Genomic DNA, 11,641 nt, shown 5'->3' on the forward strand with positions numbered 1-11,641 from the left:
AATTAATAAAATAAAATTTAAAAAAAGTAACGATAAAGGCTACACACAGAGAAACCCTGTCTTGAAACCTCCCCCCCCCAAAAAAAAAGAATGAAAAAGGAAGAAATTGCCGGGCATGGTGGCTCACGTCTTTAATCCCAGCACTTGGGAGGCAGAGGCAGGCGGATCGCTGTGAGTTCGAGGCCAGCCTGGTCTACAAAGTGAGTCCAGGACAGCCAAGGCTACACAGAGAAACCCTGTCTCGGAAAAAGAAGAAGAAGAAGAAGAAGAAGAAGAAGAAGAAGAAGAAGAAGAAGAAGAAGAAGAAGAAGAAGAAGAAATTGAGAGAGACAGAGAGACTCCAAGCCAGGGGACGGAGGCCACAGTGTGGTCAGTAATGCATTCCTTCTTCTATTTGGATAGTGAGTGAACTGTGAACTGTTAAAATGGACACTACCGGACGTGCCCAAGTGTTCACCACGGGCCCCTGCTCACTGCAGCAAGTGGTCAGCACACTTCACTGCTGTCGAGTGTTAGGTCACTTGAACCCTATTCACTAGCAAGGCACGGAGACACCGAACCATTTCAGGTCAGGCCGCCAGCAGAGGGAGCCACACTTGCCTGATCAGGAAAGCTCCCCATCCAGAAGGGAAGCTGGCCTGCTGCCTTCTCCCCCCCCCCCCCATCCCCCATCAGACAACCTGAGAGGCCAGGACAGAACAAACAAACAAACAAAACCACTAATGCGGGGCCAATAAGATGGCTCAGAGCACTTCCCAGCACCCATGAAGGGCAGGGCAGCTCCTGGGATCTGACTCCCTCTTCTGGACTCTGAGGGTACTGCACTCAGGTGCACAAACCACACACATAGGTAAAAAGAAAACCTTTAAAAGAAGCAGGAGTGACCCCTGAAGCTGAGCCCTGGCCTCCATATGCACACTCGTGCACTCACACACACACCTACACACACACATTTATACACATACATGCACACACATGCACGCACACACCCACACTTAAGCACCCAATACACAGTAAAGTAACTAAACAAAACATGCTGACCTACAGTGCTCTGAGAAGCTTGTCTCCAACGCCCAGGCCACCTAGTCTGGTGTCTTTAAATGTCCACTCCAGGGGCTGAAAAGATGCCTCAACAGTTAAGATTTATTTATTTTATGTATTGCATATGAGTGCTTTACAGAAGAGGGCAGCAGATCTCATTATAGATGGTTGTGAGCCACCATGTGGTTGCTGGGAATTGAACTCAGGACCTCTTAAAGAGCAGGTGGCGCTCTTAACCAATGAGCCACCTCAACAGTTACGAGCACTGTCTGCTCTTCCAAAGGACCCAGGTTCGGTTCCCAGCATCACATGGCAGCTCACAGCTGTCTGTAACTCCAGTTCCAGGGGATCTGACGCCCACACACGGACAGACAAACAGACGTGCAGGCAAAACACCAATGAACATAAAAATAATAAGCCATTGGCGGGCTGGGCGGTGGTGGCGCACGCCTTTAATCCCAGCACTTGGGAGGCAGAGGCAGGTGGGTCACTGTGAGTTCGAGGCCAGCCTGGTCTACACAGCGAGTCCAGGACAGCCAAGGCTACACAGAGAAACCCTTTCTCAGAAAAACCAAATTAATTAATTAATTAATTAAGTCAATGGCTAAGGTGTGGGTGGGAGTACTTGTTATAAATGCACCAGGCCTGAGTTCAAATCTCTAGCACACACGTTAAAACAGACAAATAAATAAAAAAGCATATTTGGTATACTGGTACACACATTTAATCCTAGCACTTGGGAGGCAGAGGCAAGTGGATCACTGTGAGTTTGAGGTTTGAGGCCAGCCTGGTCTATACAGTAAATTCCAGCTACACAGTGAGAACCTGGTTTTGATTATTGTTGTTTTTCTTTTTCTTTCTTTGCTTCTTTGTGGGTTTTTTCTTTTCTTTCTTTTTATTTATTTATTTTTTGAGACAGGGTTTCTCTGTGTAGACTTGCTGTCCTGAACTCGCTTTGTAGACCAGGCTGGTCTTGAGCTCACAGTGATTCGCCTGCCTCTGCTTCTGCTGGGGTTAGAGGCCTGTGCCACCGTGCCCGGTTTTTTGTTTTGTTTTGTTTTTTTTATTTTTTATTTTTTTGAGACAAGGTTTCTCTGTGTAGCCCTGGCTGTCCTGTACTCACTTTGTGGACCAGGCTGGCCTCGAACTCACAGAGATCCGCCTGCTTCTGCCTCCCCAGTGCTGGGATTAAAGGCCTGAGCCACCACTGCCTGGCCAAGACCCTGTATCTAAATAAATAAAGTTAAAAGCTGCACGTGGTCACGGTCACACTCACCTGCAACCTCAATGCTTCAGGAAGCAGGGGCGGGAGGAACCCCTGGAGCTCCCAGCTCAGCTCAGTGAGAGATCCCCTCCGCCCGTCCCCTGCAGGCTGTCCTGGCACTCAGCCACAGTCACAGCCCAGGCAGGCCACCCTCTTGAGTGGACATCCAGGTTGCTGAGCTCACGAGTGGCCTCCATCCCTGCCGCCTCACTCTTGGGCATCTTGGGCAATGATAGGGACGGCCAAGGAGGAAGCTGACTGCCTGGCGATGGGGCCTGATCTCCTCTGGATTCTTCTCCTGTGCTGGGCTGGCGAGATGGCTCAGCAGGAAAAGGGGGTTGCCACCAAGCCTGACCTGTGCACTGTGGCAAGGGCTCCTCATTCCAATAACAAAAACAAGCATCATTTGTAAACCGTGCCTTGTCCTGAGGGCACCCACCCGTGTACGTCCACGTGGGAGCACTCCCTGGAGACCCGGCCACACGATCCATCCCCCGCCAGCCCTATTTCCTTTCACCAACCCTCCAATCCTGTTCCTTCCAGTTTCCTGGTCCCCGCATCCAAAGCCACAGGCATGGCCCGTGACTCCTCCGTGTGGGATTACGGGCCTGGCTCGGGCTCCCTCCTAAGTGAGCACCAGGTGTGCTGGCAGCGGTTCCAGCCAGCCGGGAGGATCAGCCTTCAAAGGTGTCCTCCGGGGGTGTCCCAGAGCAGAGCTTCAGTTCCACAGCTGGCTGCTGCGGGGTGAGGGTGGGGGCTACATATGGTGCAGAACCATCTAGAAAACAGGCCAAGTTCCTGCCTCCTCCCGTAGGACCATCTGAGCTGCCTGTGATGGCTGAGGCGGAATAGCAGCATTGAGGAATATGGGCATTTCGATCCGTTTTTCTTCGTTTTGTTTTATGTTTTTGAGCCAGGCCCCCCTAGCTGTTTGGAGCTTGCTATGTAGATCAGGCTGGCCCCAGACTCACAGAGATCCCTTGCCTCTGTCTCCCAAGGGCTAGGATTAAAGATGTGTGCCACCAACCTTGGCTTTATTGATTTATCTTATTTTATTTTGGTTTTGGTTTTTGGTTTTTTTGGTTTTGGTTTTTCAAGACAGGGTTTCTCTGTGTAGCCTTGGCTGTTGTGGACTCACTTTGTAGACCAGGCTGTATTTTGGTTTTTAGACACAAGGTTTCAGGGCTGGAGAGATGGCTCAGAGGTTAAGAGCACTGGCTGTTTTTCCAGAGGTCCTGAGTTCAATTCCCAGCAACCACATGGTGGCTCACAACCATCTATAATGAGATCTGATGCCCTCTTCTGGACTGCAGGTGTAAGTACAGACAGATATCTAGATAGATAGATAGATAGACAGACAGACAGACAGACACAGGGTTTTCCTGTGTAGCCTTGGCTGTCCTGAAACTCACTCTATATACACCAGTCTGGCCTCGAACTCAGAAATCTGCCAGGCTCTGCCTCCTGAGCGCTGGGTGCTGGGCTTAAAAGTGTGCACCACCACTGCCCAGCTATTAATTTATGTTAGAACCAGGATCTTGCTGTGTAGCCCAGGCTGGCCTTGAACTCATAATCCTCCTGCCTCAATCTCCCCATCTTTCTTTGAGGTTTGGTCTTATGTGGCTCAGGCTGAGCTCAGACTCAATATATAGTTTAAGATGTCTCTGAACGCTTTTTCTTGCCCTCATGCCTGGATAAACCTATTTTAGATTTTTAATTTACCTGTGTCTAGGAGTGTGTGTGTCTTTGTGAATGTGAGTATGTGTGGGTGTGTAAATCCAAGTGGGTGAGTGTGTATATGTGTGAGAGTGTGAATACGAGTGTGTGATTGTGTGTGTGTGATTGTGTGAGTGTGTGTGTGAGTGTGTGTGTGTGTATGTGTGTGTGTGTGAGTGTGTGTGTGAGTGTGTGTGTGTGTGTGAGTGTGTGTGTGTGTGAGTGTGTGTGTGTGTATGTGTGTGTATGTGTGTGTGTGTGAGTGTGTGTGTGAGTGTGTGTGTATGTGTGTGTGTATGTGTGAGTGTGTGTGTGAGTGTGTGTGTATGTGTGTGTGTGAGTGTGTGTGTGATTGTGTGTGTGTGTGTGTGTGTGTGTGTGTGTGTGTGTGTACACGGATGCAGGTAGCACTGGAGATCAGAAGAGGCCATTAGATGCTGTGGACCTGGAGTCTCAGGAAGTTGAGTTGCTCACTGTGGGTACAGGGAACAGAACTTGTGTCCTTCTGCCAAAGTGACAAGCTCTCCCAATCACTGAGCCGTCTGTACTGGGTGCTTGTGTCAACTTGACACAAGCTACAGTCATCAGAGAGGAAGGCGCCTCCACGAGATCCAGCTGTGAGGCATTTTCTCAATTAGTGGTCATAGGGGAGGGCCCAGCCCACTGTGGGTAGTTCCCTCTCCGGAGCTGGTGGTCCTGGGTTCTGTAAGAAAGCACGTGCATCTGTGTAGCATGCCTGATGCCCGTGGAAATCAGAAACCGTCGGATCTCTTGGGACTGGAGTTACAGCCGCACTGTGGATACTGGGGACCAAACCCGCATCCTCTGGGACGGCAGCCTGTGTGTGTCTGACCTTGAGCCCTCTCTCCGGCCCCCTATTTTGATTTTTATTTCATTAGACAGCCTCTCATTATGTAGCGCTCGCTGGCCTCAGACTTGCTTCGCTGAGATGACCCTGAAGTCTTGATCTTGCTTCTCTGTCTCCTGAGTGCTGGGGGTCAGGTGTGTGTGATTGTGTGTGTGTGTACATGAATGCAGGCAGCACTGGAGATCAGAAGAGGCCATTAGATGCCGTGGCTTCCACACATAGCACCTGTGGTGTCCGGCGAGAACACAGGGTCCTGGGAGTTTAGATATGCATGCCTCCTACCCGGCTACAGGCACTGAGCTACAAGACAGCTGAGCTACAAGTACTCTGCCAACCGAGCTACAAGTACTCTGCCAACCCGGCAATAGGCTGAGTCCCAGTCCCAGCCTCTGGGTCACTTTGTCATGTATCTTTCCTGTCTTGAGGAGGTCTGAGGCCCATTCAAGTGGGTTCATCTTCCCCAGTGCTGATCCTCCGTGTAAAAAGAGGCCTGGGGTCATAGTTACAAGTCAGTATGTAATTACAGGTCTGCCCATTTCTGCTTCCAAACAAAGTCCCTTACTCAAAAAAAAAAAAAAAAAAGGAAAAGGTGGCGATGTGGCCCCACACCTCCTCCTCTGTGACCTCAGGCTCCTAGCTCAGCACACATTGCTGGGACACTGGGACACTGCTGAGAAGGTTCAGACATGCGTGGTATGGGAGCAAGCACAGGGCACTTACCACGGGCACCTGTGACATCAGATGCAGGTGTGGCTCCTCTTCTGCCTTGTGTGAGGCAGGCTCTTTGGTTGTATGCCACAGGCTAGCTGTCCCCAAGCTTCTGGGGACCCTCCTGTCTCTGCCTCCCATCTCCCCAGAGGACAGCTAGGGTTGCAGGTATGTGTTCCCATGCCCAACTTTACCCAGGGTCTGGGGAGTTGAGCTCAGGTGTACTGAGCCATGTCCACCACCCCCTTGTTTGTTTTTGGCCTTTAAAATATATTTTGAGGGCTGGAGAGATGGCTCAGAGGTTAAGAGCACTGGCTGCTCTTCCAGAGGTCCTGAGTTCAATTCCCACAATTACATGATGGCTCACAACCATCTATAATGAGATCTCATACAGACAGAGCACTGTATACACAATTTAAAAAATCTTAAAAAATATTTTGAGCCGGGTGTGGTGGCGCACGCCTTTAATCCCAGCACTTGGGAGGCAGAGGCAGGGGGATCGCTGTGAGTTCGAGGCCAGCCTGGTCTACAAAGCGAGTCCAGGACAGCCAGGGCTACACAGAGAAACCCTGTCTCGAAAAACAAAACAAAAAATTTTTTGGTCTTTTAAATTATGTACATTGAGCCTGGAGAGATGGCTTAGTGGTTAAGAGCGTTGTCTGCTCTAACAAAGGATCCGGGTTCAATTTGCAGCACCTACAGAGCAGCACACAACTATCTTCAGTTCTTGGGGATCTGGCGCCCTCTTCTGGCACTGCACACACATTGTGCATAGACATACATGTAGGCAAACATGGTACACATAAAATAAATTAATATATGTCTGCCTATGTGTGGGTATGTACACATGGGTGCCTGTGGGGGGTCAGACGAGGTGCCAGATCCCCTGGAACTGGAGTTACAGACAATTGTGAGCTGCCGTACGGGTGCTGGGACCTGAAACCAGGTCTTCTGGAAGATCCGCCAGCACTCTTCACCGCTAAGCTGGCACCCCAGCCCCTGACTTTGGCGTTAAATATAGTCTAGTATACCAACACCACAGGCCCCGTCACAAACGCACCTGTAGAAAAGGATTTTCCTTTGATGTGGCGCTGCTGGGTCCAGATGAAACCCACATGTAAGGCAAACTCCGGGGCATCTGCAACCCAGGCCCTGGGAAGCCGGAGATGGGAGGGTTCGGAAGGCAGCCGGCTAGGCAGCTGACGTGACTCGGCAAGCTCCGCCCTCCACAGAGGCTCTCTCCAAAAACAAGGTGGAGAGTGACTGAGGAGGACACCTGACACCCACTCCTGGCTTCTACGTGCCCACTGTGTGTAATCAAAAACGCTGAGGGCTGGCCCGGCGGCTCCACGGGTAAAGGTGCTTGCTGCCACGGCTGAGGACCCATGTTCACACCTCAGGCCTGAGGTAAAAGGAGGGAAGGAGTCCCCCCAAGGTGTCCTCTGACCTCCACACTTCTGGGGTGGTGTAGTACCACCTGCTCCCCCACGGAACAAACCAACCAACCAGGTCTGCGTTACCAGGTGGATCTTTATTCCTTTCCAGCACTCACTGCAGCTGGAGAAACAGTTCCACCATTCTGCGGTGCAGGACGCCTGCCTGAACAGAGGCCGCAAGCTGAGTCCTTGTCTTGGGTTTTTGTTTTGTTTTTCCAGACAGGGTTTCTCTGTGTAGCCCTGGCTGTCCTAGACTCACTTTGTAGACCAGGCTGGCCTCAAACTCACAGTTGATCCGCCTGCCTCTGCCTCCCGTGTGCTGGGATGAAAGGCGTGGGCCATGACGCCCAGTGGAAGGTTTTGGGTTTTTTTTTGGTTTGGTTTTTGTTTTTGTTTTAAGATTCAATGAATTCATTTTGAGACAATGTTTCTCTGTGTAACAGCCTTGGCTGTCCTGGGTCTCACTTTGCAGACCAGGCTGGCCTGGAACTCACAGAGATCCGCCTTCTTCTGCCTCCTGAGTGCTGGGAGTAAAGGCCTGTGCTATCAGTTTAGGACGCTGGGATGTACCTGGATGAAACTCTTAGCTACTAAGCTACCTCTCCAGCCTTTAGTTTGGTGGCTCCCCACCTTCCTAACGCTGCGACCCCTTAATAGAGTTCCTCACGCTGTGGTGGGGACCTCTATTTTATATATATATATATATATATATATAATAAAACTATTTTTGCTGCTACTTCATAACTGTACTTTTCCTACTGTTATGAATTTTTTTTAGGCGGGAGGCAGGGTTTCTCTGTGTAGCCCTGGCTGTTGTAAACTCGCTTTGCAGACCAGGCAGGCCTCAAACTCACAGAGATCCACCTGCCTTTACCTCTCTAGTGCTGGGATTAAAGGCGTGCATCACCATGCCCAGCTCAAAATGAAACTCTTAAAATACCTAAGCAGGGCTCTTTTTTTATTAAAATAAGTAGGGAAATTGAAAAACCCAGAGAAAACGCTGAGGTCAGGAGTGTAATGGTTGTCTTGGAGGCTTACTGCCCCCATCTGCTCCTGGGCCTCGTTCTGGAAGCTTCTAGCCTCCTTGCAATATTATCTAGGCCTAGAACGTTATATACTGCTGACTAAGTCACCCTTTCTAGTTCTTTCTGAACTCTGGCTGGCTGGTTCAACTCAGCTCTTCTGGCTCAAATTCCTCTCCAAGCTGACTGATTCAAACTGGCTTCTCTCAGTCTCTCACTGACTAGGTCTTCCTAGCCTCAAACCAACTCTAGCAGTCTGTTGTAATCTCTGGCTCCTTCTGTCTTCACCTCTGTCTAGTTTGTTTTCTCTTCAGCCTCCCTCTCTGCAAAACTTTCCCAGGTACAAACCGCCTTCTGAACTCCACAAACTGAAGTGCCGGGTTCTCGGTTCCATTGCTGCCTCTCAACTCCCTGACTCAACCTAACTGCCTGAACAGAACTCGGAGACCTGCACGCCTGTCTCTCCAGTGCTGGGATTAAAGGCATGCACCACCACACCTGGACCTCAGTTTATCTTTACCTGAAACTTGCTCTGTCCCAGGCTGGCCTTGAACTCAGATCTGCTTGCCTCTGTCTCCTGGATTAAAGGTGTGTCTGTATCCCACCTGGATCCCACAGACCTAGACAGTCTTTGGATGAGCTCTCTTGCCAGAGCAGCCACGTTCTGAATTCCTCAGCTTTGTATCAAGGACTTTTTTGGCTGAATTCAAATCCAGAGAGACTCTCGGACTCGTGGTGCCTGAAGGGGAGTGAGGGGACGCTCCAAGTAACTTTCCCAAAAAGAAAACTAAGGTCTGTTGGTTTAATCTCACATCCTGTTGACTGACCCTGGGTGTAAATGGCTGTGGAGTCGGTGAGATGACTCCGTAGGTAAACCAGGAGAGAGAACCAACGCCTGCAGGTTGTCCTCCGACCCCACACACGTGCTGCACATGTGCAAGTGTGCCCTTTCCCACCCACACAAATGTAATTAGAACTGAATAAACCATCAGAGAACCCTTTAATTTTGGTTTTTCAAGACAGGGTTTCTCTGTGTAGCCTTGGCTGTCCTGGATTCGCTTTGTAGACCAGGCTGGCCTCGAACTCATAGCGATCTGCCTGTGCCTCCCGAGTGCTGGGATTACAGGCATGCGCCACCATGTCTGGCTTTTATTTAAGATTTATTATATATAGTGTCCTGCCTGCGTGTATACCTGCACCCCAGAAGAGGGCACCAGATCTCAGTATAGATGGTTATGAGCCACCATGTGGTTGCTAGGAATGGAACTAACTCAGGCTGGTACTTAACCTCTGAGCTGTCACTCCAGACCAGAGAACCTTTTATTGATTAGCAGATACAAACAGCATGCTGTCCTTCTGTGGAAGGCTGCGGTAAACAGGGCTAACCCTTGGCTGGATGGAACATTTACTAATTTGCCTGGGTTTTTTGTTTGTTTGTTTCGTTTTGTTTTTCAAGACAGGGTTTCTCTATGCAGCCTGGACTCGCTTTGTAGACCAGGCTGGCCTTGAACTCACAGATATTCACCTGCCTCTGCCTCCCAAGTACTGGGATTAAAGGCGTGCGCCACCATGCCCGGCTTGTCTTTTTTTTTTCTTTCTTTTTTTTTTTTTTAAAGCCAAGTTCTTATGTAGCCCTTGGTGGCCTCAGACTTGGTCTGAGTTCTGGGATAGCAGGGCCTTTGCCAACACACTCAGCGTCTGTCTGTTGGCTAGACTGTGTAGTGCTGGGTGGCTCGCTATGTAGACCAGGCTGGCCTTGTCATTACCGAGATCCTCCTGCATAAATGCTAGGATTGTAAGGAGTATGCCACCACACTCTGGCCTGTACTTACTGGGAGATCCACCCTGTGTCCTGTGCCATTATGGTCTTACCTCTCCGAGCACAGGGGTTCCTGTAGTGTAGTTACAATTTTCTTGTTTTGTTTTGTTTTTTGTTTTTCAAGACAGGGTTTCTCTGTGTAGCTTTGGCTGTCCTGGACTCGCTTTGTAGACCAAGTCACAATTTTCTTAACCAAAATATTTTATTAACAACTTTGTGACCGAGCCTACGTCAATTATAACCAGAATAACCAAAACAGTAGGAAATGAAGATTAATTGACACAAAACAAAACCTTAAGGATATCAGTCCCGAGGAACGATTCTCCGATCGGGAGCCGCAGGATTTATTCCACTGGAACCGAGGGTAATAAGACCCCAGAGCCTCAGCAGGAGCCGGAGCTCTGAAGCCTTCCCTCAAGTGGATTTCTCTAGGAGCGTCTTGAAGGGCAGCGATGAACAGCCAAATCTATGCCAGGTCTCCAATCCACCCAGCTGCCAGTTCTGGGCTCATTTATATATCTCCTCCCAGAATCAGTTCACGGGATCTTTTTCATCTGGTAGCAATTAAGCTCCTGCACGAGGTGGTTGCCCTGCTAGTGAATTAACATCACCCGTTCTCTTACTAGACCGTTGGATCCCACACTTGGGATCCTAAAGAACAGGTTTCTCTCCTTCACTGTAGGGCAACGGAAAAACACCAATGCCGGAACTTCAAATTAGGATACATAATCTCTCCAACCCCAGGCCACCCTGGGAAGCTCCTCCCTGACCCCCGACCCCAAAGAAACCCTGTAGAAGACCTGCCTTCTGCTAGGTTCCTTGTTGCTCCTCACCCAAGCAGAGGCAGCCACCCTACTGGGTTTTGTTTTGTTTTTTTCCTCTCCCAATAAATCTCTTCTGCGAGGTTTGTTGTGCGGTGTGACATTTTGGTATTCTTTGGCTCCCAATTGCGGGGGTGGGGGGGTGGGGGGGGTATCCCTTTCAGTCAGAGCTGTAATACTTTCCCTGGGCAAACCTCCGGGAGCTGTACCGCCTCTGTAGGGGGGCCTTTCCCTCAGAACTGCAACACCTGCACTTCCGTCACTGGGAGTGCGATGCTGGCTGTGGATGCTCATCAAGTTGCCAGCCTTTGCCGAGCAAGCTCAAAGCCCTGGGCTCCGTGGCCAACCCTGCGTGCAATACCCAGGGGTGCTGCACACCTGCCATCACAGCGCCAGGGCCTTTGGGGCAGGAGGATTCATTGCCCAGAGTTCCAATCCAGCCCGGGTTACAGTATAAGACCTTCTCACGGCCATTTGTATCTAGTTCTAGGGGATCTGACCCATCCTCAGCGATTCCCAGGCTAGCCCGGACCAGTGGGACACTGTCTCAAGACGAAAACAAGCAGCAGCTGTCCTCACGGGCTTCAGGAACGCCGGGATCAGCAGTGACGGCCATTTGGCAGGGTCCCCACTCCCTACTCATGAACACTGAGGATGGCCAGGAGCCAAGTGACAGACAGGGTGGGTGACGGGGGCTCAGAGTGCAGGTGTACGGTTTCCGGGGACCCAGCCTCCACCCCGCACACCGTCTGGATGGAGCGTCAGACAGCACCTAAGGAGCATCCAGCCTTGAGGCCTGGCGGCGAGAAAGTCGCGTCCGCGCATGCACACCTCCAGCAGCGGTTGGGGCGGGGCCAAGTTCGCGAGCCCCCCCCCCCAGGGCCTTAAGGCGGTTGAAGACCCGCCCATCCGCGCAGGCGCACGGCGAGTTCCGCCCTCCCGCTCG

Source organism: Acomys minous (genome assembly GCF_964271855.1).
Source record: "Acomys minous genome assembly, chromosome: 15".
Lineage (NCBI taxonomy): Eukaryota > Metazoa > Chordata > Mammalia > Rodentia > Muridae > Acomys > Acomys minous.